This window comes from Callithrix jacchus, chromosome 4 (genome assembly GCF_049354715.1).
Source record: "Callithrix jacchus isolate 240 chromosome 4, calJac240_pri, whole genome shotgun sequence".
Taxonomy (NCBI): Eukaryota; Metazoa; Chordata; class Mammalia; order Primates; family Cebidae; genus Callithrix; species Callithrix jacchus.
Genome location: NC_133505.1, coordinates 170,230,490 through 170,257,444, shown reverse-complemented (window position 1 = coordinate 170,257,444; position 26,955 = coordinate 170,230,490). Strand labels below are relative to the sequence as shown.

Sequence of the window (26,955 nt, the reverse complement as noted above, 5' to 3'; positions counted from 1 at the left end):
CAGTGGACTGGGAGAGACAGACCCACCTCCCCATCTGAGTGGGCACCATCTAATCAGCTGCCAGCACAGCCAGAATAAAGCAGGCGGAAGAGGGTGTCAACACTAGACCTGCTTACTCTTCCAGACTTCGTCCTGCCCTGGAACATCAGACTCCCAGTTTTTCAGCTTTTAAACTCCTGAACTTACATCAGTGGTTTGCCAGGAGCCATCAGGCCTTTGGCCAGAGACTGAAGGCTGCACTACTGGCTTCCCTACTTTTGAGGTTTTGGACTCAGACCAATCCACCACTGGCTTCCTTGCCCCTCTGCTTGCAGACGGCCTATCGTGGGAATTCAGCTTGTGACCATGTGAGTCCATTCTCTTTAATAAAGTCCCTTTCACATATACATTTATCCTATTAGTTCTGTCTCTCTAGAGAACTCTAATACAGTCCTGCCCCATCCTGCCTGCAGTGTGAGTCAGTCCTTGGTCCAGCTTATCCGAGTTGTAGAGGCTACCTGCCCATTAATCTTCAACACTGTCTGCTTCCAACACCCAACCATCAACATCACTGTGACCCAGGCTCCAGGATCCAGGGTCACTTAAAGGAGATGATCCTCCTTCTGAGGTTTCATCAGAAACTCAATAGTGTCCTACTGCGACATCACAATGTCCACGTCATTCACTTACTTCCTCTTATCATGAAGCATATATCATTGCATATCCTCAGAAGAAAGGTGAGTAAAGTACAATAGGATTTTTTGAGAGATAGAAAGAGGCCATATTCACATAGTTTTATTACAGTACATTGTTGTAATTATTCTTAGTTATTGTCGCTAATCTCTTACTGTGCCCAATTTATAAACTTTACCACTGATATATGTGTGTACAAGAAAAAAAAATGAATATACAGGGCTCGGTACTATGCTCATTTTCAGGTATCTGGGGGTCTTGGAACCTAACCCCTGCAGATAAGGAGGGCTCCTGTAATAACCAGGGAAGCCCCGAAGGACAGGCATAAATCTGAGCCACAAGCACTGAAGAATGCTGGTCATAGATCTGACATCTGGTTACGTATGACACTTGCCCAACCGCAGCTCCATTTCAAGTATAAAAGGGGGAAATTGCTATGAGCAGTGTAAATGACCACATCATGATAGCACTGAGAACCAATCTTGTCCCTTTCGCGAAAGCACCCAGGTGTCCCACTAGATTAGTGTAATAAGCCTCTACGAATCTCTGGCCAACAGTTCTCAGACATAATGTCCAGGACAGTGAACTTAGGGGAGTTTCTCTGCACTATGAGAGCCCAAATGAGGCCCCAGGAATGCCTAAGACTTAGGGAGAGTTGAAAACCAGAAGGAGGTTTCTAAACACTTTGAATTAGAAATGAGTCCTCTTTCAAAACCAACTTTGCCTTTCATTTCAGTTTCTAGTGAAAAACAAACATGCAAACAAAACCCCAAACTAATTCCAAATACCTCAGAAGCTAATTTGCTTTTCATTTCTTCTCCAAACAGGTACAGAGGTTTTCTTTCTTTTAGCACATTTTAGTTGAGGCTCATTTGTTTGCTAGGAACAAACATTCCCTCTAGGTGGAATAGATAAGGCGCTGTTTATTTAAGGGGCGATGAGAGACCCCTCATGGAGCCCTTCAATAGGGTTGTGATGAGAAGCTGCCCTCCGGCTGGAGAAGGAGGTACAGGGTGGGATCCAAGGCCGATTCTGGGACTCCCACAGTGGAAGCAGGTGGATGATCATGTGAGCACTCCACCATCAACAGCCACAGAAACTCCTGTGTCTCTTTTTTCTCTAAGTAGCAACACTTTCTTTGCTTCCTTCCAGTTTAAGTTCTTAAGAAGGAATCTGATCGGACTGGCCCATCTAGGCCACAGATCTGTGGTCAGCCTGGGGATATAGACTGGCTTTCCTGAGTGTTGAGTGTTTACAGATAAGAGTGCTAGGTATTTGTGCGTGTGTTGGGGTTTGAGACATGGGTTTACTTAAAAAGCATCATGTGTATTATGAGAAAGATTTGCAACTAGAATATCCATTTTATGATTCTTGATCAACTTACTAATATGTTATGCTATTTCAGACCTGGGAGAGTCTGGGGAAGGGGTGGGCAATTCTTAGCCTGCCTGAGTGGTTTTATGCTTTTGCAGGGACCTCGCAGTGTTCTTCAGGTTCCTATCTCTAGGTCTGCTCTCCTACACTGCTGACCCACATGTTTGCAGCTTGATTCGGGGCAGTATCTTCAGATACTTCCCTAGCTCCTAGAAATGGAGCATGCCTTTCAGCTCCTTGCTACTGGGGTCTCTCCATCCTTCTAGATGGCACTGTTGGGCAGGACCCGGGACAGTCCCACACCAGCTCTCTCACATGGCCAGAAGACACAGATACATCCCTTGCTCCAAAAACTTCTGGGAGTGCAGGGCAATCCCAGACATCTCTATGCTCTTACTAGAGCCCACTTCATCCTTCTCAGCCGGTAGTACTCTGCATCTCCCAGCTGTAAGAACACACTTCAAGGACCGTGCGACAGCTGATGGAAATCCCCTCACTAGGCTACAGATGAAGGATGTGGCTCCCCCTGCCACCTCCTCCCTTGTGAGGGAGTGAAGATTCACAACACAGCCACAATGTTTCCCACATGCATCTCTTCACAAGCATTCAGAAATCTTCCCTCTACTCCCTTTTAGACTTTCCATGTGGTTTAGAAGTCCAAGACTCGTGGAATTCATTTGCAAAGTTTTCTCCCATAAATTCTGCATAAAATACTCGTCTCACGCTCAGTATACCATCTCTCCTCTATCCTAGTGGTGTTCAGTCTAGACCTCCATTTTTAAATCCAATCACACATGAACAAGTTTTGACAAAATTTAAAGTAATTGTTTTAATATCATATCATTTTATATTTTAAAAAATATTACCTACTTGATAACTTTTGATGTCTAATTTATGAACTTGACATAATGAAGCCAGAAGAAATCCACATCATAGCAGAAATTGGTTAGCCGGCATGCATTCAGTGACTTTCCTGTGCCATCCCTGTGTGTTCTGTGCCTGCAAAGACTACAGCAGACCCATGACTCAAAAAATACAAGCGTCTTCTATGGCCAGGCGCAGTGGCTCACGCCTATAATCCCAGCACTTTTGGAGGCCGAGGCGGGTGGATCATGAGGTCAAGAGATCGAGACCATCCTGGTCAACAAGGTGAAATCCCATCTCTACTAAAAATACAAAAATTAGCTGGGCATGGTGGCACGTGCCTGTAGTCCCAGCTATTCGGGAGGCTGAGGCAGGAGAATTGCTTGAACCCAGGAGGCAGAGGTTGCCGTGAGCCAAGATCACGCCATTGCACTCCAGCCTGGGTAACAAGAGCAAAACTCTGTCTCAAAAAAAAAAAAAAAAAAAAAAGAAAGAAAGAAATACAAGCGTCTTCAAGACCAATGGGACCACAGAGTTGACCACAGCACCATGCCTGAAACACCAACATGTATGATTATAGTTTTCTCCCATAAATTCTGCATAAAATACTCGTTAAAATAAACTGATTAGAGATTCACAAATAAAGCAATGCAGTCCTAGGGGATATGTGGTTTAGATTTTTTTCATAAAAAATGGATATCACAGTTTATTGTTACAAGGAGATATTTGTCTAGAAGGTGTTCTTTACAGGAATGTTTACAATGGTAAAATATTATTTGAGATCTCATGGATAAATTATGAATGTAATACCAAATACAGTATTTAAGTTTCTCATTGAAAAGTATCAAAAATAAAAAATCCTGCTTTTGAATGTATTTTATTCTAGTCAAACACTGTTAAGCATATAAGGGTAGCATCTGCCTTTATAATTCCAAGTGAACATAAAGAATATGCAGAATTAAGTGATAATTTTACTGTGTTTGGTGACTCGACACAAGTAGTTAGTTTCATCCAGTTGGCCCGTGTTTATAAATATGCTATTCAGGAAGTAGACATCCTAAAGGTATGCCTATACACTTTTCTTTAAAGTTGTAAAGCTATACAATGAAAAATGTCGGCAAAGTTCACAGGGCACAGTCCTAAACAAAACCGATCGTCTCTGGTTAGTGCAGTATTTCCACGACACCAGGTAGCCGCCTGACTTGTGCTAATGCGTCTTGAAAGAATGACAAAGATGAGTCTTGACTTTTAACAACTGGCAATTGCTGATAAAAGGGATTCAACAATGAAAATGTTCAAAACAACCTCCTTAGAAAACATGTAATAAGCATAAACCTTTTAGCTTTGGTTTGATTATGGGGGATAATCTTGCCTCTATATCTCACAAAAAGTTACCAAATTAATATACACCAGATTTTTCGACCCCAGCACTTCTGACACTTCCATTAAGATTTTTTTTTATTGTGGGGGCTGTCCTGTACATTGTAGGATGTTTAGCGGATCCCTGGCCTCTAATCACCAGATGCCATAGCACCTCCTCCCCAACTTGCAACAGCCAAAAACGTCTCCAGACATCACCAAATGTCCCCTAGGGGCAAAATGGCCTCATTGAGAACCAGTGACGCCCATTAATCACCCGGGCACAGACGTACAACACTCTGTAGTTTAATTCAATGCAACTAACATTTATCATTATTTACATACACTGTGACAGGCATGGAGCTTTCAGTCCAGCAGGAGAGCTTGTTAAGTAAAAGAGGGCTTGAGACCATGTGCTCAGGAGTTAGATGGCCGGGGTCAGACTGTCCCCTTTGCTAGCTGCCTCTCTTCCTGAAAAATTCACTTAATCTTCTTAAGTCTTGGCTTACTCATCAGGGAAATGGGAGTAAGAATAGCGCCTGCTTTATCTGATGGTTGTGAGAATTACATGAGAGAATAAATAGGCATTCATTCTAACTAAAAAGGCATTTAACTAAGTAATGGTATACAGTAAGTGTCCAATAAACGTTGGAAGAAGCATGGGTGCACACAAGAGGACAGCGGTCGCATCACCTTTCCCAGGTGAAGGGGAGGACTCACCAGCGTACAGCCCGCCACTGAAAGAAGGGATTCCTTTGAGATATGTGTGCATCCATACATGAACAAACAGGCATATGGCTGTGTGGTTTTTAAAACATACGATCTATAACATCATGTTGAACTAATGTGTCAAGTACATTTTGAGGTTTCATTTTCCATAAATTAGATGACAACTTAAATTTGTTTTCATTCTGCTTAGAAATATTAACACTGAATTTTGAATCAGACATCACTGTTGCTTTTGGAGCCTATTTTAATATTATATATTTGGTTTTTAGCAGATTTTCTTTTCTGAAGATTATTCCACAAAGACAGGTGAAAAGAGAAAAAGTAAACTGTGATGTGAAAACTCTCAGTCCATAAAAGCAAATTAGATATTACCTATATCCCAGCAGCAGAAGGATGCGAAGTGGTCCCCTGACGTACAGTTTGGCATAAGTCCTTCCACAAACCCCAGGACTGTGGCCTGACATGACCACCACCACTGCTGCTGAAATGTCAGGTGGACCTCCCCAAACCCCAGCCAACCCAGAGTCACCGGGTTGCCACAAATAGACCTTCCACTTGGGAGTGGCTAAGAGAAGACTCAATAGGACTCTGCTCCCCTGAGGGTCCTTCACCAAGACCTGCATGCGCCCACCCCCCTCCTCCAGCTGGACATAGCTGTGGGCAAGGCACATGGCTTGATGAGTCAAGAAGGGCTGTCTCAGCCCTGCCAGCCTATATAATCAGCCTATGCCCCCTATGAGGAGGAGCCATGTCCCACCCTGAGCTTGCTCTTCCAGGGTCTCTTGGGTCGTGACTTCATCTTCACTTAGAGGTGCCACTATGACCAGAAAAAAAGAGCTCCGCTCCATCCTTAGCCCTGGCTCTCAGCACAGGGCACCAGCTTACCCACTGAGCCTCAGGAGAAGAACCTGATGCTCTGGTCATCACATCTGTAAGGAGGACCAACATGTCAGGCCAGCCAGAATCAGTGCCATCCCCTCTTGAATTTATGAAAAATATTCCTCCTCTGAACACCCCTGCCTTCCCCACTTCCCTCTGGCAAATCCATATGTATCTTTCAAAACTCAGTCTAAAAGTAGTCTGAACACTGAAGCTTCTCCCAGCTCCCTCCTCCACCACCAAGGTCGGAGGTCACTTGCTCCACCTAACCATGCACTACAGTCACTGTTCGTTTGTGAGTCTGTCTCCCCAACTAAACTGCGAGTACTTCTCAGCACACTTAATAGGTAGAATAAATAAATGATTTGACTGACATTTTATGGAATTAAATATAGCTTTTCATTTTAAGGGACAGATTAACACTACACTAGGTTCAACTATTATTTTTCTTCCAGTGAAATCCTTCAAGCCTTCTGAGCAATTTAATGTTTTCCCTGCAGAATCATCTAAATATGAAAATAGCCACTGTCCATCAGAACAGAGCAATCACCCACTAGCAACTAGGTATGCCTAGTCATGGAGATGACCTCTGCATCTCCTAACAGAAGATGATCATATTTATTTAAATGCCTGCTACGTGGTAATACTATGGAGGATGATCAAAAGCAGAGCAAGATCTGCTGGCCAAACAGGGCCTCAGAGCTGGTGAGTGGTGGGCCTGGCCTTCCATCTCCAGCCTGGCCAACCCAAGTCAGTGCTCTTCCAACCACTTGCTGATTAAACATGACTTCCTCACTGTTTTTCTCAGGTGAGACTAAAAGTCCTGAGACATCATCTCTGGCTACAGCTGAAGTCATCCTATTTGAAGTTCAATTATCTGGATGGACACGAGATTAACCTTGTTTATGAATTAAAAGCGTCTCAATTATTTCAGTCTGCTCCATTCTGAGCTTCAGTCACATTCCACACTGCACTCCCTCCCCAGCGCCTTTCATCTGGGGCTTCCTAAGGGCTTCCTGAATTGCTGTGAACTTTCTTTCATAACAGCCCTCTCTGGGAACAATCGTGTCCTAATCTCTAGCAACAGAGTTTTAAAAAAAAAAAAAAAAAAGGTTTTAAGCTCAGTTTCCTCACTGGTAACATGGGGAAATACTCTCATGCAAAGACAGAGAAGCACATTGGGTTTTGCTCCAGCTTTTGTCAGTCTTCCCACTCTGTGCCATGAATTTCAAGAAGGAAGATAATAGCTCTTTCTTTCTCAAAGTATTGATGTTTTAAGAGAGCCCAAGCTTGATTAATCTCTAAAACACTGGTAGCCCTCAAAGCAGACTGGGGCATTTTTCTATATAATAGCTTGAACAGAAAATTTTAAAGTGAGTTCAAGAGTGGAGAGGGCATGTTTATAAATGCCTTTCTGCCTTCATTTGATCTCTCCTCCATATTTAGAACATTATTAAGGAAGATCATTTCTTTCTCTAATGATTTTGAAAACAGTCATGGGTTCTCCTTAGGAAAGATGAAAATGAATTAGGCCTTGAAATGACAAGAATTGAAGTCAAAATCAAGACATCACATCTTTGGCTACTACCCTTGCACACACATGCACACAGAAACCTACATGAACATACATATGTGCAGAGCAGGCAGGAGAATCAAAAGTATTTGATTTCTTCTACTTTTATGAGAAAACCACTGAAGTGAACTTCACCAACACCATTTTCTCCCTCAAATTCCAAACTAGTTTGTACTTAATACCATTCAAGCACATTTTATAAGAGACTTTTATCCCTAGAAGGACCACGTGAGTCATCCACATGTGGAAATGCACAGTTCATGTCCCATAGACATCAGATGCTGCCTGGGGCTGAGTTTTCTTCAAATGGGCACAGTTGACATATGCATTTGCAGCAAAACTGTGTGGCACCCACATCTGTCCTACCCTGAAGCAAAGGCTTAATTAACTTCATCATGTTTATTTACCACAAGGTTCCCTGATAAAATCGTCACATGAGGAGGGAACGGCAGTGAGTATACACACAGAAACCAGCACAGTCTCACCCAGTGGGCACGCCTTCCGTGTCCTAAGCCCAGGACACAAAATCAAGCCACTCTGCCCTAGAACATGATCAAACAAATACCGTTCCCAACATCATGCCTCTGTCTCATCAAGCTCACTGCTTTTTGATGAATACTCTCAGGCTACCAACTCTATTTCAGAAAACACAATTACTAAACTGGAAGAGGTCATGTTTGTTTGTTTCACAAAAGGAGAAAAGGACAGAACAGAGAGAGAAAATCAAAACATTACTCTGATGATATTTCAATTAATTTGGGACCCTGATATTCTAGAGAAAGGCTCTTTTGATCCGGTTATTTCCATAAATGCACAATAACCCCTGATTACTGTGAATGGACATTTATTCATGCAAGTTTAGGTCACTAATGAATGATTGTCCCCAGGTAAAACATACGCATACTCACAGTCACTCGTTTCATCTGAAACCTAGGGAAATGCAGCAAATTTTAACTCAGGAGAATAAAGGTTAAGCATGGCAGTTAAAGGGATAGAATCTGAAAGTCAATCGTTAGAATAAATATCCGCCGTGAATTACCACAATCCTAATGTTTCTGCCTCTGCTGTCCCCCAGATTTAAAACACTTATTAGCACCCAGTAAGAAAAGAAAAGCTCCTACCCAAAAAAGCCAGAAGGTCATCTTTTTCAACTTGGCTCAGTCCTTCACATGTGCAAACATGGAGCATTTGGCATGAGCCAGCGTTACTCTCGGCTCTGATGACGGATGCAAGAGATGGACAGGACACCACCCTCAAGTCGTTCCCAGTCCACTGTGGGGAGGGCACAGAATTACCTGTAATGGAAAGAAGAGTTTTCTAAGTTTTCCGAGCCCACCAGACAGAATGGAGGGAAGGAAGATCTTTGTGAGAGGCACATGGGATGCTGGAGAGCCCCTAAAGGGAACAGCGTGCTCCCAGGCGAGGGCTATGATGGCTCCAGGCAAACTCCAGAGTGCTAGGTGGGTCTCACAGTGTGTCCTGGTCAAGGTCCAACCAAGGCAGCAGAGCCAGTACAGGACACACATGGAAGGATCAAGGACCAGGAGCCATCCATGGACTGTGGGGTCTGGGTACACTGAAATCCACAGGACAGGGGTCAGGCCAGGAACACCATGGGCAGGACAGGGCTGCCGGGTGGGCAGGTGAAACATCCTCTCTCTGGGAAAACCTCAGCCCTGCTCTCAAGGGCCCACTAAGTCAGGCTCACCCAGATTACCCAGAATAACCTCCCTTAAAGTCAACTGAGTAGGGACTTTAATTACACCTGCAAAATCCCTTCACGACAACACCTAGACTAGCGTCCAACTGCATCACTGGACTGTGGCCTCATCAAGTAAACGCATCAAAAGCTGCCACAGGAGGCTATTGTTATTACTGGAGTCAGCTAACTGAGGTGCCAGACTGCCTGGGTCTGAACGCTGGGACCGTCACTACTAGTTCTGTGTTCTTGAGCAAGTTACTCAACTATTCAGTGCCTCAATTTCCCCATCTATAAAATGGTGATGACAAACAGTACCTACTTTATAAATGTTTTGTAAGGATTAAATTTGGTAACACATGTAAAATGCTTAGAACAATACTGAAACGTAAGAAGACTTCAGTAAATGTTATCTGTCTTGCTGTTATTATGACTATGATTACTTAAGGCATATATGTGTAACAGTGTGTCTGGCTAATACATCAAAAAGTTCTGTAGCAAGCTGGTAGCGAGCTGGTGCAGAGCCAGGACTGGAACTGAGGGTCCCAGAATCCAATCCTTTGGTAACTGTTTATTTAGCATCTGTCATGCTTGGCAGTGTAGGAATTGAAAGAAGTGTAAATAGAAGTCCTATCCTTGTGAAGCCACATTATAGCTGATAATGAGACAGACCAGTACCCAACAATGCACTCCACATGCCAAATGAAGGGTAGTGGAAATGGTGCTGTAAGAGTCCCCGTGGGGAGACAGGACTTGCCCTTGTCTGGGCAGCTCCTTGGGAAAGGGTGTGTTCTCTTCTGGGGTAGGAGAGGTGAGAAGAGAACAGAGGGGAGGGGTGGTAGGCAAGGGCCACAAGGACAAAAAGGCACAGAAGCCAGCACGGTAATGAGGGCACTGGGCCAACAAGAAAACCTCCAAAATGTAAGTGTTCATTTCTAGGGACTAGATGGTATTGCTTCACTTAGGAAAGAATTCATTTACCAGCTTGAGCCTTTGTCTTTGTCTAGAAATCCCAAAGCACAGTCCCACAAGCTTAACAGCACTGCCAGAGATTAAAACTGCCTCTGTTCATAATTTTTTTTTCATGGAGTTGGGTTTCTCTGGTTTTTCTCCAGTGGTAGACTTTAATTGAAGCAATAGATACAGCAGCTGATACCTCATATTAAAATAGTTTCACCAGGCTGGCAAAGCCGAAGGATTTTATTTTACAAAATCTATAACCAGAAAATATTGGTTTTGCCTTTTGTACTAGAGAAGTGATGGAATTAAAGGATTCAAGATTGCAAAGCCTTCATGAATAATTTAGAATCCTCTAGTCCCTGCAAACGTTCCCTTCACTTTCTACGTGCCAATATGGGACTCTGACATCTCAGGAGGGTTTAATGGTGCTGAGTTCTCCCTAATCCACAATCATCCTCAAACACACACACACACACACGCACACACACACACACGCACACACACACACGCACACACACGCTCCTTTCAACTGCTCTGTGGGACTTTATATCTAAAAATCTCAGAATTAATTCTCAGTACAATGTCTAAAATCTCACAAATAATTCTCAGCTTTATGGTTTATATAATTTATTTTAACAAAAGCTTACTTGACACTTACTAACCATATCCCAAATAGTAGCTCATGTTGGTCCTCATAAGAAATCTATTACATGGAAACAATAATCACGTTCTTTTCGTAGATGAGGTAATAAAAGCACAGAGAGGTTAAGTCACATATCTAAGCCACACAGCTAGTAAGTGCCATAACTGGGATTCAGATGAAGGCTTTCAGATCCCTCAGTGTATATCCCAGATATACACTTAACTGTTAATCTGCCCCTCAGACTGGACATCGAAAGACTGCTAGAGATATCCAAGGACTGCTGCAGCCTTCCTGCTATACATACGGGAAGGGTCAAGACACTGAGTGAGTCTCTACCCAATTTGGAGAATCCATTCTCAGCCTGAATCCCAACAAGCAGTTACTGCGTCCATTAACCTCTGAACAAGAGAAAACATTCTCTGTTACCACAGCACGTCAGTGACTGGATACAGAGACATGAGCGGCAGAAACTGCCAAAGCATCCAATTAGATCTATATACCCATGCAGTGCAAAACGACATTTCCAGAGCAAAAGAAACTGCTGGGGCAATGGATAGCCCACACTAGGGGAGAAGCCTGAAGAACACCTTTGGGAAGCATTTTACACTCTGCATAAATATTGAATATTCACCAGTGTAGCCCAAATTTTCCCTAAAAGGTCATAAAGGTCCTCATACACCAAAGTGACCCTCCAAGTGCAGGCATACACAGATCACAGAGAAAAGGATCATCTAAATCTGGACCACACAAGGAAAAAAAGGCATCCAGACCAGCATGGTATATACTCTCACTCTGCATGGCTATGAGCTTCAATCGTATGAGGGACTTGGAGTCTACACCAGACTTACGCTCCAGATCATTTGCAATACAGGAGGCTTCATTATCATTGAGTTAGTACAGAAAGAAAAGCCAGCTCAAGGGAATCCACTTAAAATAGAAACCAGTATTTCACAGTAAATGATCAAACAGTTCAACTGAGGTTTTATCTAGAACTGTAAATCAAAACAAATTTGTTTTGTTTCTATTTAACATCTTTTTGGGCTCTTATTAAACAAACACTGCATCAAGTATAGATGGGGGCAGTGTTTGAGCATGACAGCTTACATTTATACCAACTTCCTCAGCCCCATCAAAAAGAGGCTCAGTTTTGCAAAAATATTGGAGCACATTTCATCAATGCTCCCAAGCATCCCTCTTGATCTGTTGAAACTTATCATGTCACTGTCCTTATCAATTTTCTCCTTTTCACATGTTAGCTGGTATAGCCTCCTCAGGAACTCACTTTTCAAGGGCTTTGCGCAGGATTTGAACAGTTCTCCAATATCACTTCCATTTACTTCATAAATCCGGCTTCTATTATAAGGCTCAAAATTTGACTTTGCGAATGTTTTGCAGGCATTTGCATGGCAATGTCTGATGCAATAAAGACTATGATAAAGAAGGAAGGAGGTCTCCATGAGACTGGTCATTCTTCTATGGATTCGTGTCTATTTTTGTTATGATGATTTTTATTTTCTCTAGGCAGACCTACACCTGAAGAGCCCACGTAAATAACAACAGAACAAGGACCTCTTCTTGTGACTCTGTTTAAGTGACTGAAACCTTAGAGTTCTCTAGGTTGAGTTAAACTCCTGCATGTATTCCTTTTATTTTCATCATGAACTCCTGCATTATAGATGCTCTAGGGAAGTTACCGCCTAATTACCTGCATCAGATGAACCTAACCTCCAGCAGGACTCTGGTCCTTTCCATTTTTTATTAAGATAAACAATGATGTATGCATAAAAGCTTTCAAATACAATCCTATTAATACTAATATATCAATATTCATAAAATTATTTTTATAACTAGCCAGGCAAAAATTTAAAGGACATTCTCACATGCCAAAAACAATGACAAATCCTGAATAGAAGAGGTAAGCAAGGGCTAAGGCTGAAAGATGCAGTGATCTGCTAATGTCAGGGGCCTGCGTGGGGAAAACAGAAGAGCAAGTACATGTAAGGCATTAAATCGGATCAGAGACCACAACACCGTGAACACTAGCACTTTCGGTAAACGACACCCATGGAAAGACTGCTTCAGCATTGGCTCTGAATGAAGGGAGGAAAATTCCCTGAGAATATCTAACCACATTCTGGTACTCACTGGGGCCAGAATTCGCCCTATGTACATAGCCATGTGATACATGGTATTTGTCTTGATAGATACAAGACAAAAGTCTTAAACCCAGACCTCAAATAATTCCTATACATTAATTTCTAAGTAATATATTTCACAACTCAAAATCGAGCAATACAGACAAGGATAAAAGCCACCATAAATGAGCAAACCCACAAAGGAGAATTGAGAATTATCAAAAATATCCAGACCCCAAATAATTCTTTTTTTTTTTTTTTTTTTTTTTTTTAAATTTTTTATTGGATTATAGGTTTTGGGGTACATGAGCAGAGCATGCAAGACAGTTGCGTAGGTACACACATGGCAGTGTGCTTTGCTTTTCTTCTCCACTTCACCCACATTTGGCATTTCTCCCCAGGCTATCCCTCCCCACCTCCCCCTCCCACTGGCCCTCCCCTTTTCCCCCCAATAGACCCCAGTGTTTAGTACTCCCCTTTCTGTGTCCATGTGTTCTCATTTTTCATCACCCACCTATGAGTGAGAATATGCGGTGTTTCATTTTCTGTTCTTGTGTCAGTTTGCTGAGGATGATGTTCTCCAGATTCATCCATGTCCCTACAAACGACACGAACTCATCATTTCTGATTGCTGCATAATATTCCATGGTGTATATGTGCCACATTTTTCCAATCCAGTCTATTATCAGTGGGCATTTGGGTTGATTCCAGGTCTTTGCTATTGTAAACAGTGCTGCAATGAACATTCGTGTACATGTGTCCTTATAGTAGAACGATTTATAGTCTTTTGGATATATACCCAGTAATGGGATTGCTGGGTCAAATGGAATTTCTATTTCTAAGGCCTTGAGGAATCGCCACACTGTCTTCCACAATGGTTGAACTAATTTACACTCCCACCAACAGTGTAAAAGTGTTCCTTTTTCTCCACATCCTCTACAGCATCTGTTGTCTCCAGATTTTTTAATGATCGCCATTCTAACTGGCGTGAGATGGTATCTCAATGTGGTTTTGATTTGCATCTCTCTGATGACCAGTGACGATGAGCATTTTTTCATATGATTGTTGGCCTCATATATGTCTTATACATTAATTTCTAAGTAATATATTTCACAACTCAAAATCGAGCAATACATACAAGGATAAAAGCCACCATAAATGAGCAAACCCACAAAGGAGAATTGAGAATTATCAAAAATATATAAATAAAAACACATATCTAGTATGTTTGAAGAAAGTAAAGATGATATCAAACTCACGATGCAAAATTAATAATCATGGAAAAACCGTATCTTCTAAAATAGGAAATGGTAGAAAATAAGCACAGGAAATAAATTTAATATAAAGTTAGGAATGCAAAGGTTGGGTTAAAACAGAAAATTAGACATATCTGAAGAGAGAATTAGTGAAATGAAAAATAAATTTGAAGGAATATTCCAGAATGAATCACAGAGCTATAAAGATGAAAAAAATATTAACAAGAAATTGAGAAACACACTAATAGAGTGAGATGGCCTACCATACATCTAATTGAAGTTTCTAAAGGGAATAATACAATGAGACAGAATATTTGAAGAGATAACAGTTGAGAATTTTTCCAAATTAATGACAGACATCAATCTTCAAATTCAAAAAGACCAACAGATCTCAAGTAGGGAAAATAAATACTAAAACACTGGAGAAAACAGTATACTAATTGGGATAATCATGATTGAAATTAAGACATTCTGAGGTTTTTTTATTCTTTAGGAGGAAAGTAAAGATATTAACTGAATTTAGATTTTAGCTTAAATATTAGCTTAAATATATTTTAGTTATTTTTGGAAAATCACTACAAGACATTACTTCAAATCCATGTAGGAATAAATTATAACAAAAAAAGAAAAGAAAGAAAAGCCTAGTCAATCCAAGCATAAACAAGAAAGAAGAAAAGCACTAATAAAAAGCCGAACAAACATAAAGCACAGAAATAAAATGACCAAGATAAATAAGATATATCTATGCTCACAATAAATGTGAGTGGACACAAAACAAACTGATGAGTTCAAAAATACATTGTCAGACTGGATCTTTTTCGGAAATTATATATGTATTGTCCACAATAGGCACAGCTGAAAAAAAGTACACACACAAATACACACACACAACCATACATACATATACACGCAGTATACTGAAAACACATCTAAGACAGAAAGACTTAGAAAAGTTGAAAATAAAAAAATACATAGAAAATACGAATGAAAATAGTATTAATAGGAGAAACAGTCTCTAAAGTAATAAGTGTTATTAGACATAAATGGGACCATTACACCATAAGAAAATGACCAATCTTATTATGGTTTTTATTATGAAAATTTCTGAAATTTTAACCTTGTAGGCACCTATTAATACAACAGCAAAATATATTTTTAAATAGCAGGACTTCAAGATAATCTGACAAATCTACCAATATAGCCAATATACAGGGAGACTGCAACATTCTTCTCTAAAAAATTGGTAGACCAAACAATAAAAAAACACAAAAAATATATAGACTATTTGAATAATACAATTAACTATGCTGATTTGCTTCCTAAAGCTCCAGAAGTATTTTCAAGAACACACGAACATTTAAAAAAATATTCTGCACATGGCTAGCCAGTTTTCCCAACACCATTTGTTAAATAGGGAATCCTTTCCCCATTGCTTGTTTTTGTCAGGTTTATCAAAGATTGTATAGTTGTAGATATGTTGTGTTGCCTCCGGTGCCTCTGTTTTGTTCCATTGGTCTATATCTCTGTTTTGGTACCAGTACCATGCTGTTTTGATTACTGTAGCCTTATAGTATAGTTTGAAATCCGGTAGTGTGATGCCCCCTGCTGTGTTCTTTTTGCTTAGAATTGATTTGGCTATGCGGGCTCTCTTTTGGTTCCATATGAAGTTCATGGTGGTTTTTTCCAGTTCTGTGAAGAAAGTCATCTTCTGCACGGCAAAAGAAACAGTCACTAGAGTGAATCGGCAACCAACAGAATGGGAAAAAATTTTTGCAGTTTACCCATCTGACAAAAAGCTGATATCCAGAATTTACAAAGAACTCAAACAGATTTACAGGAAAAAAACAAACAAGCCCATTCAAAAGTGGGCAAAGGATATGAACAGACACTTTAAGAAAGAAGACATATATGAGGCCAACAACCATATGAAAAAATGCTCATCGTCACTGGTCATCAGAGAGATGCAAATCAAAACCACATTGAGATACCATCTCACGCCAGTTAGAATGGCGATCATTAAAAAATCTGGAGACAACAGATGCTGGAGAGGATGTAGAGAAAAAGGAACACCATGGAAGATTATGCAGCAATCAGAAATGATGAGTTCGTGTCGTTTGTAGGGACATGGATGAATCTGGAGAACATCATTCTCAGCAAACTGACACAAGAACAGAAAATGAAACACCGCATATTCTCACTCATAGGCAGGTGATGAAAAATGAGAACACATGGACACAGAGAGGGGAGTACTAAACACTGGGGTCTATTGGGGGGAAAAGGGGAGGGCCAGTGGGAGGGGGAGGTGAGGAGGGATAGCCTGGGGAGAAATGCCAAATGTGGGTGAAGGGGAGAAAGCAAACAAAACACACTGCCATGTGTGTACCTATGCAAGTATATTGCATGCTCTGCACATGTACCCCAAAACCTAAAATGCAATAAAAAAATATATATTCCTGGTCCATAAACAAAACTTCAACAAATCCCTAACAATCACTATAATATAAACTACATTCTTTGGCCCAGTGCAAGGAAGTTAAAAATCAAAAACAAAAAAAAGTTTACATCCCCTCTTATGTGTAAAGTTAAAATGCTCCAGTTTAAACAATAGTAAATATACCACAAACCAAAACTCACATGTATACCATCTTCAAAGAGAAATGTATAGGCTTAACGACTTATTCCAGAACAAACAGTTTTTAAATGGCTGAAAGTTAACGAACCAAGTTTAAAATTTAAATAGTTATCTACCAACAAGATAAAACTTTTAAAGATTTAGAAGGGAAGTATGAACACAAAATGATGAAACAGAAATAATGAAACCGTTTATACTGAAAGTATAACAGAAAATGATGAAAGAGAAAACAAAGACACGCAAAAAAGGAATTAACAAAACCAAAGGCTGGATTTTTACAAGGGCTTAAAACATGGATAATCCTTTTGCAAGGCTGATCAATAAAAGAGAATGCATTAATAAAAACATCCAATGCATATGCTAAACTAGACATATGCATCAAGATTCAGGATTCGAGGGAAGGCACTCGAGGTGTGTTAAACTGTGAAACACTGAACACATGGGATGTGAAAGAAACTTTCCAGGTTGCACTTGCAAATATGACTCCAGTAGCAATTTAGAAATACCCTCAAGAGTAAGTTCATTCTTCTGAAGCTACCATTAGGGCTGCAAGCTCAAGAATACGTTGCAGGAGCTGCCATCGAAGGGCCAGGAAGCTGATACCAGAGTCAAAACCACACAGCCTCCTGCCGCCCAGATCCTGGAACACTCAAGACAAAAACATCCAAAAAACCAAAAGGGGGCAAGAAAATTGTCTTTGCCTCACTAATGCCTTCCAGATTTCACATCAGTGTGTCTAATACGTGCAAACTACCCAACTTGTCTCTCTAAATGGAAGGAGGGCAGGCCCAGAGAGCAAACCTACACACAAATCCCTCTCCTGAAGTATCCATCACCCCTTATTTCTGCTGAGTGATTTTCTCCTACATGCAAACACTAAAAATACCTAAAACTAGAAGAGAACTCTTCTCACACTTCATAAGAATCAGAATAGAAAAATTGTTTAAACTCCATTTTCTGTCAAATAAGACTAGTTGCCCACTGGTGCAAGTCATATTCTGCCTTAACCTACTATCTTCTTTTTTCTTTTACTTGTTTTTTCCTACTTTCAAACAAAAGCTCACTTTTGTTTTGTATTACATAGATAATGTAAGGACTAGATAACTCAAATAACTTCCCTACTCCCTTTCACACTGCATATGAGAATCTAGAATAAGCCACACAAGAGCCATGTCCAGAATAATCTCAGGTCCAGACTAGAAAACGCAACAATCCAAGAAGTCTCAAGCTGAAGACAAAAGTTGCATTAAAATTTGATATAACCAGCTGGGTACAGTGGCTCTCACCTGAGTCCAGCTACTCAGAAGGCTGGGGTGAGAGGACTGCTTGAACGGAGGTGTTGAAGGCTGCAGTGAGCTCTGACTGCACCACTGCACTCCAGCCTTGGCAACAAAGCAAGCGTCAATCTCTTAAATAAATAATAAATAGGAAAGCTGGCATAACCCATGATGCTGAAGAGTTAAGCTCTTTTAAGCTAACAATCATTATTATCAGGCAGAACAATACTGAAAGTGCAGCTAATACATATGAAGAATTGTCAACATTTTATGGCAAGTGACATTCTGTAAAAAGCTGACCGAATTTTTCTGGAACTGCCTGACAACCGCTGCACATGCCCCCTGAGCCACTGAAGTCTGACATGATTAACAAAGTTGCCTGGTGGTTCACAGCAGCCAAAAAAGGGAAAGCAAAACCTCTTTCCAAAATCCTCATTTGGTTCAAGACGCTAATACGGCATGACCCTTTAACACAGCTTGCAGGGCGTGTTTGTGGCTATCTACATCTCACACACTAGATACACGCACTTTAATACCACACAGCCAGCAGGGCACGCATAAATATCTACAGCCGCCCTGTGTATTCATTTTCCATCTCCACGTAACAACGTACCACAAATTGAGTGACTTAAAACAACATGCATTTCTCGTCTCATGATTTCCGTGGGCAGGTTTCCAGGCAGGACCTGTTCCTGCTCAGGATCTCGCAAGGCTGCAATCAGAGTGCTGGCGAGGGCGGGGGGCTCCTCTGAGGCTGGGTGCTTGGGCGTGTTCACAGGGCTGTTGGCTGATCCATCACATCGCAGCTGTATAACTCATATCAGCTCATTTCTTTGAGGCCAGTAGGAGAGTCTCTGATTTCTTCAGCTTTCTGACCTAGAATTTCTTTCAGAATGCTCACCTGATTCAGTCAGATTTATAATGCATTCGCATAATTTTGTGTTGCCTCAGCATCCATTCTGAATGCAAGTTTAACTTTCTCATGCAGAGGCAGGGCTCAGAGACCCCGGCACAGTTTCCAGTTCGACACTACGCCTACATGGCTCGAGCTGGTGGCCAGAGATGAGAAAGCAGAGGCATCTCTCCTGCCTATTAGACTGGTTCCCCCACTTTCCTGCCCCCTCCTTTAAAGGAACCATTGATTCAGGCACTTGCCTGAGAACTCAGAGTGGCCCACAGCCTGTTCCCTTATGTATACTGCTAGTTGCCACACGTGCTCGCTCTCTCTCCACCTAACTCTTCATTCCTGCCTTGCCTGGCTTGAGAATAGAGGACTGCCCTCCCACCTCATCACACCCTCCTTGCCCTAGATCCATAAGTAAAAATTGTTTAGCTTGCTCCCTACTGTAATGGTGGATTGAGGTCATCATAAACTGGACACAGGTCACACAGAGCCACAAGGGTGTCTGCCAATCCAAACAAGTTTCCCATGTAAGTCAGACAACTGGGGAGTTAGGCCATCCACCAGATAAAAGAAATATCCCATGAAAGGCACATTGAAAACACCCACATCCAGCACCCTTTGCTCCCTACTAGGACAGGGCTGCTAGCTGCTCTGGTCCTGGGACCCCAAGAGCTCTCAAATGAAGGTCCACACAAGATCATCTTCCTTTCACTTACTATAAAGTCAACTGATTAGTGACCTTAACTACTCTACAAAATCCCTTTATCTTTACCATATTTTATTAGTTAGAAGCAAGTTAAAGGTTCCATCCACACTGAAGAGGAGGGGACTATACAAGGGCATGGGTCTTTGGGAATCATCCTAGAAGTCCGCACACTACCCTCTTTAGGAAACCCCTGCACATTTTTCCATATCAGGTGTATCGCTAATGCTGTATAGCAACATTGAAATGAGCAGTCACTCAGAGAATGCTGCTGCTAGTGTTTTACTTCTGGGTTTTTTTAGTTATTCACTCAACAAACATTTTCCTACTGACAACAACATACCAACTACTGTTCAAAGTGTTGTATACATGAAAATAAAGAAGCAATGGTTCTTGTCCATGGCAAAATGACAACCACAGACACCGTACCCCCTTACCCAGGCAACAACAGTAAGGTTGGTCTTTTGTTACTGATTTGTCAACTCTTTTGCCACATTACTTGTTTTTCGGCAAAGCCCTTCCTCTAGCCTGACTGCAGAGGTGTTGTTAAGCCTCATTTTATTATGACCATGAATGTAGGAGCCTGAGGCCAATGCTCCAAACCAGATGTTTCCAGAAACCATTCTTACCTGTCTGTGCTTAACGAAAAGAATAATGACCTCTTTCAAATGAACTACCCAAGCAAAGATTCACAGCCTTTCTCTTCTGAAAATCATCAAGGGTAAGAGGAAACCTGCTTCAACAGCAAACTATTCTTGAGCATGTCAGGACAAACTATGAGTTTTCTTACCCAGTATTAAACCAAAGTGACCGTGCAAAGCTGATAAACCAGCCATCCGGATTAGTCACTCACAGCCAAGCATCCACTGAGCACCTGAGTGTGTTATCCATCTAGAATTCCGAAGCCTAAGTGGAGAATTTGTTCAATAACTCCCAATCTATTTAACTGAATTTGAATCTCTATTCACCACACATATAATCTTATGGAGCTGTATGTGTAACCCCTAAGATCAAAACCAGATGAATATCCCAGAGCCTGGCTTCCTCATGAGATGGTAACATGGAGTAATTATGGGATAGCAGGATGTGTTCACAGTGTTTTCCAAAAATTATCAATTGCTTTGGTGCCATTCAACTTTGCAGGTTTTATAAGTAAATAACATAAACTTCTTGATTGTAACTATTACTTCCAAAGAACGTGGTCTAAGTGTTCCACTACCCTGGTGTATTAGTGAGGATTCTCTAAAGGGAAAGAACCAATAGGATTGATGTGTATATGAAGGGAAGCTTATTAAGGAGTATTAACTCACAGAATCACAAGGTGAAGTCCCACAATAGGCCGTCCGCAAGCTGCAGAGTAAGGAAGCCAGTCCGAGTCCTCAAACCTCAAAAGTAGGGAAGCCAACAGTGCAGCCTGCGGTCTGTGGCCCATAGCCCAAGGCCCAAGAGCCCCTAGCAAACCGCTGGCATAAGCCTAAGAGTCCAAAAGCTGAAGAACTTGGAGTCTGATGTTCAAGGGCAGGGAACATCCAGCACAGGAAAAAGATGAAGGCCGAAACTCTCAGCAAGTCAGCTCCTTCCACCTTCCTTCTGCCTGCTTTATTCTAGCTGCTCTGGCAGCTGACTGAGGGTGGGTCTGCCTCTCCCAGTTCACTGACTCAAATGTTCATCTCCTTTGAGTTAAACACCCTCACAGACACAACCAGGAACAATACTTTGCATCTTCAATCCAATCAAGTTAACACTCACTACTAACCATCATAAGTCCACCCCATGTCAACTTGAACCCACACACATCTCCTGAAATCAGAATCTTCAAAGAAAGACAATAATAAGGTCCTAATTACACCTAACACAGCTATCCTTCGTACAACCAGAAACACACTAATCCTTAACCTAAATGGTATTACATAAAGTTAACAGCACTTAAATGCTGATATAAAGTCAATAAATCTTATGTCACATTATAAAAGGAAATAAAAGACATTTTCTTAGTTCAAGTGTATACATGCACAAAACATGTTCTTAACAAAATAAGGAGGAAATACTCATGACGTAATCCTCGTCTCTACAACTGGTCACATGATCACAGCTGGTATTGATGACTACTTTCTTCTACTACCTACCTGTATTACCTGTGCCTTCAGCAAACACCTCTGCAGGTCATGTTTTTTTTTCCTGGTGGAGTGACCCAAACCTTCATTCCTGAAGGGTCGTGGCCATCTGTTGTCCTGCCTGGATTGAACTGCAGTTTCCCATGACCCTAATTACAGGGCATGGTAGTAGCAAGAGATGCCCCAAAGGATCTCCTGTATTCCATGCATACTCTTCCTTACCTCCATTGCGGAGTAGTAGTCTGATTTCATTGTGATAGTCCGGGTCAATCACCCTAACCAACACTGTAACTCCCTTCTTAGCCTGCTGATTTAGAAGGAGGAGCAGCCCAAAGGGTCCAGGTGGCAATCTTAACTTCCAGTTTAATGGAATCATTGTTGTGTCTCCTAGTGACAGCACTCCTCCCTCTGGAACTAAGACCTCTAGGCCAGCAGAACGTAATGCTGCGGGAACAGGAAGTAAGAATTCTACTAGTGGATCACTCCTGATGAGGTGGCCGACAGATGGGTCACCTTTTATGCCCAGCCTTACAATTACATGTCTATAGTATTTATGTAATATTATGAATATGTAACATAGCATATATACATATAATATGTATATGTAATATGTCATACACAAAATATATGTAGATATATAAAATATGTGAAATATGATTATAAATTACTTATATTATAATACATAAGTTAGTTTAAATGTTTCCTTCACTTGCCCAGACCTGACATCCACAGTTAATGACTCTGATGCAGTGTCCAAGAATATCTTTTGGTCAATTACATTAACAATCGATTATTGCAGCTATAAGAAAACACCAATTTTGAAAAAAGAAAGAAATCTTCCTGACCTACTTAAAATTATGCTACCAGGCCATGATGCTAAACTCATTCAAAGCCATCTCCTGTTATTAAATACCATTTTGCCTTTTCTCATTTCCTTCTTTTGAATCTCACTTCTATTTTGGACGATATTAACTTAACGCATTCTCCAAACAGTACAAAGTGCTTTGTTATCTCATCATCATTTTTCCCATCCATTCAACAATACATGGACACTTCAACATGACTTACTGTTGCCAGTAACAATGGCCATACTCTTAACACCACGTTCAATGTGAGCACCTCAGCTTAAGGAAGAAACGGAGAACTTGGAGACAGCTCCTCTGAAGAACCCATCCCAGTTCTCTCTCCTCTTCTTCCCTTTGCTCCCTCTTCACCACTGCCCTTCCTTCTCCTTCCCCGTAGTAGTCACACTCAGACTCATTCGCACATGCACACCCTCTGCTTTTCCATTTTCCAGTAAAGTTCAGTGACTGGTACAGTGTGCTTGCTGGGCACACCTGTAAGACCCAGTAACTACAGGTTTAGCAAGAGACCATGTGTAAGAATCACTGCATTCAAGTGATACTATGGGATTTTGCAAGTCTACAGATACAATATTAATTATTTACCAAAAAATGAGTTGCACCTGCATTCAAATGTAACTATACCAAATTTGTAACGTATAGATGATTTCAACTCTTTTATCACAAATTTATTTTCTTAAAAATAATTATGTTAAAAGAGGCTCCCCCAGGAAATAAATCCTTATGTTTAACTTAACTCCCATTTTCCATCCCAGGATTCTCTGTAATAAAACCAAAACTCATCTGTGTTTGTAGAGCACTTTATCCAAAGAGTCCCAAAGGCTTTACAGATTTCATTCTATCAGAGGGAAGGGAGTAAATTATTCACTTTACTGAGAGCTATGAATCGTGTTTCCTGGCTACCTCAGCCAACTACCTCTAACGTGATGAACTAAATCAGGCCCGTTCAGCCATTTACAGGCCAACACCTGTCTGTAAGCTTGCCAGGACCCAGAGAGACTAGATCTACTTTCCCATGTCATGTCTCAATCCATCTCTCCCATCTCCAGTCACATCCCATCTTTCCCCTCTTCACTCTGACCTTTACTCACCAGACCAACATGTGGAAACAGAAAATGAGAACATTTCAAAAACTTCAGGATCAATGTATTAAATAGTTCCCTGATACCCTGAAGGTTAATGTCATTTCAAAGAGCAAGCCTCCATTGCATCTTATCAGTCTCCTTGTGCCATTTATTCCCAAAATTAAATTCCGTATTCTAACCACATACTACCGCTGGTCACCAATAGAAGCAAAATGGAAAGAAGGACCAGGGATGAGTCAAAATAAAATACTGTCTAAAGACAGACAATACTCACATATATAAATTATAGCAGCCACCAGAAAACATCGATAAAACACTAAAGAAGACCACGAAAAAGAACTGCAGGAAATCTTCAGCAAGGACCCATTGAGAAAGCCCATTAAGGCTCTTTTATAGAAGGATGCTCATTCTCAAAGAGGAAACTGGAATCATCCCATTTTTGCTCAAGGAAAATAAAGGTAGAGAAAATGTACCACTTGACTGTGCTAGTTCTGGAAGATTCAAAAATAACCTCCCTAGATTTATTCAATCAACTAACATTAATCATGATCCTACACTGTCACAGCACTGGGCAGGGCATGCAAGGTATCAACATCCCTGTCTAGGTGATCCTCTAGGCTTTGCTTTGTTTTCTACCATTGGCCTAGACTCAGCTGGGAAGCATCTGGAAAGAGCTAACAGTGTAATCTAGTTTGTTTTGTGTCCCTGCCCAAATCTCATGTTGAAATATAATCCCCGAAGTTGGAGGTGGGGCCTGATGGGAGGTGACTGGATTATGGGGGTGGATTTCTCATGAATGGTTTAGCACCATCCTCTAGGTGTTGTCCTTACAATAGGGAGTGAAGTCTCATGAGATTTGGTGGTTTAAAAGTGTGTGGCACCTCCCCAACCCTTGCTCTTCCTCCTGCTCTGGCCATGTGACACACCTGCTCCCCCTTCACCTTCCACTGTGATTAAAAGTTTCCTCAGGCCTCCCCAGACACCAGGCAGGTGCCAGCAACATGCTTCCTGTACAGCCTGAAGAACCAAGAGCCAATTAAACCTCTTTCCTTTATAAATTCCCCAGTCTCAGGTCTTTCTTTATAGCAATATGAGAATGGACTAACACACAATGGAATTTTTAATTTATTATTAGAAGCACACACACCCCAAATATTCTTTTTAATGTTAACATTACTTACGCCATAGTAATAAATACATGCAGAACTGCAAATAAACATCTTTACAGATTAAGAATCAATGCACTAAATGTTTCAGCTTCACTCTACTATCTAATCAATCCCACAGCAGTTTATGGCTGTGTATATGCCAAATCGATTTAAAACAGCACCTTAAAATACCTATAATACAGAATGCTATAGAACAGATACTATGGGACTATAAGAAGCAATTACACTGTACAATTATATAGCATAATACCAACAGCAAGCAGTTATTGTAACTACCCATGAAAAATTATGGGATGTTTCAAGCTAACTTGCTTTTCCATTACATCTTTCTCAAAAAAAAAAATCCAGTATCAAGGAGTATATTATAGTCCTTTATTCACATATTCTGGCACTGCCACCAAAATTGAAACGTTCAGGGCTAAATAGGACTAATAGAATGATTCGAAAATTGTATTCAAAGTATGGGCTCCCTTTGGTCCCCAGCGGAATACTGCTAAGGCTGCAGAAAGACCACAACCCCGTGCTCAAAAAAGGCCTAAAGAATATGACTCAAAGGACAAGGGTCACTGTCTTCAAACAGGTACCACATAAAGAGGGATGAGATTTATTCTACAAGGACCCACAGCCCGAGTCAGAGCTGCTAGAAGAAACTGTGCTTTAATGCGGGCAGATTTCCTAAAACTTGGACCCTCCCCACAAGAATACGCTTGTCTCAGGCCCCAGAGAGCTTTATCACTGAACTGTCAAGACCAGATATTAGATGATTGGAAGAGAACCTTGCCTTTTGGAGGGGAGAACTTGATAATTTGTAGAGCCCCTCTCCTGCTCACCTGGCGCTTAAAAGACAATGGTACCATGTGTGTAACCATTAAAGGCAACAGCGTCTGAAAGCTGCTCTATAAGGGAGAACTTTCCAGAACTGAACATCAACCAGCTGCCTCAGAAAACATCAAGAATCAGACTTAGGGAAATCCAAAGAAATGTGCCCTTATTAAATGGAATGAGTACAAAGTGATGTCCAGAAAACACAACAGCACACAACTTAGACTGTCAAGAATAGACGAGAATATTCTAGGAAGGAAATAGCCAAGCCAGGCCACCAAAGTACAGTTAAGAGAGTTTTTCCTTTTTTTTTTTTTTTTTGTAAGAAATCGTGTATGCACATTTTCCCTTTTTCACGTAGATTTTATGTTTTGTGTTTTACTTCTGCTCCATAAACTACTACCGTGTATGTAAAGCTAAGTTCGATGTTTTGCCGCGATGGGGTCCCCGTTCCCTGTGAATGCAGCCACGACCCTGCCCTGCGCCGGCTCGGGTTCCATGCCAGGCCTGGAGCCTTCGCGCTTCAGCACTGCCCGGACAGCGAGGCCAGTGAGAGTCAGAGGAGCTCGAGGTGGACGTCCCAGGCCCCACACGGCACACTCAGCGCCGTGTGGGGACTGGCACAGTACTCCCATCTCACCCTGGCATCTGCAGGGTTCAAGGGTGCACAGTCGGCTGCATGGTGCTCCGTCCTTGTCCCCGCAGGGCCTCACTGCCAAATAGGCATCATTCCTGGGAACCCACCAGCTCCGGGCAGGACTGTTTAGATGGGGTGGGGGCACCTTACTATACCATCCACTGCAGATCACCCATGACGGCTCCACTCACCACTACATCGAGCATCGTCTATCCCGGAGGCAAACGGAAGAGGCCGCAGCATGCACTGGCGCGTCCGTAAAGCTCCCGCGCAGGAGAAAGAATCGTCACTTCCGCTTACCTCTCATTGGTGGGGGGGAGTCACGTGATGGCACCACGTCGATGGGGCGGGGCCAGCATCTCACCAGGTGCCCTCCCTGAGCCGCAGAGGAGCCGGGGGGAGGGTAGAGGGTCTTTGCCGTGGTGGGCCTGAGTCGGTAGGTAGGTGGGCGCACCTTACTGCTGAAATAAGGCTGTTCAGGGAAAGGGCCTTCTGAGAGTGTGTGATTACCAGGAGAGTAAATCCCAGTGCTGGCCAGGGTCCAGGAAAAGCCCAGAAGCAGGACTTTCCCACCTGGCAGGTGAGCGGGGTCACCTGGACCACCTG

General features: G+C 41.7%; 1 long non-coding RNA gene across 2 annotated transcripts in view; it reads right to left on the bottom strand.

The window, feature by feature from the left end:
* LOC128931859 (uncharacterized) overlaps nt 1–26,634 on the bottom strand; it is a 131,766-nt gene extending 105,132 nt beyond the window's left edge. For both annotated transcript variants that reach the window (XR_008480915.2, XR_013534952.1), the window contains exons 1-2: nt 26,541–26,634; nt 8,572–8,745 (exon numbers count right to left, since the gene is read on the bottom strand). This is a non-coding gene — a long non-coding RNA (uncharacterized LOC128931859). The remainder of the gene's footprint in view (nt 1–8,571; nt 8,746–26,540) is intronic.
* Nucleotides 26,635–26,955: the final 321 nt, after the last annotated feature.